The sequence below is a fragment of the Crocuta crocuta genome, unplaced genomic scaffold (genome assembly GCF_008692635.1).
Source record: "Crocuta crocuta isolate KB4526 unplaced genomic scaffold, BGI_CrCroc_1.0 scaffold48, whole genome shotgun sequence".
In the NCBI taxonomy this organism is placed as follows: domain Eukaryota; kingdom Metazoa; phylum Chordata; class Mammalia; order Carnivora; family Hyaenidae; genus Crocuta; species Crocuta crocuta.
Window position 1 is genome coordinate 8,831,902 of NW_027533089.1, and position 256 is coordinate 8,832,157.

The following is a 256-nucleotide window of genomic DNA, read 5'->3' on the forward strand; positions in this document are numbered from 1 at the left end:
GATCTCGAGCGGCGGCCCCTCCCGGGTCCCTGGCTCTTCCCCGGCGGGCCGCCGCGACGTCTGTGTGCGTGCTTGTGCGTGTTTTATTTGCGCAGGGTTCGGTAAAACGGGGTTTGGGTTGCATTTCGCTCCCCACAGACCCAGAGCCGAATTTCGGAGGTATCCGGGCTCTGGTGGACTGAGGGGGGCGACGCGCCCCTCGCCTGGCATCCTCCGAGAGCTCGTCCGAGGGCCGGGAGCTGCCTCCGTGGGCTCC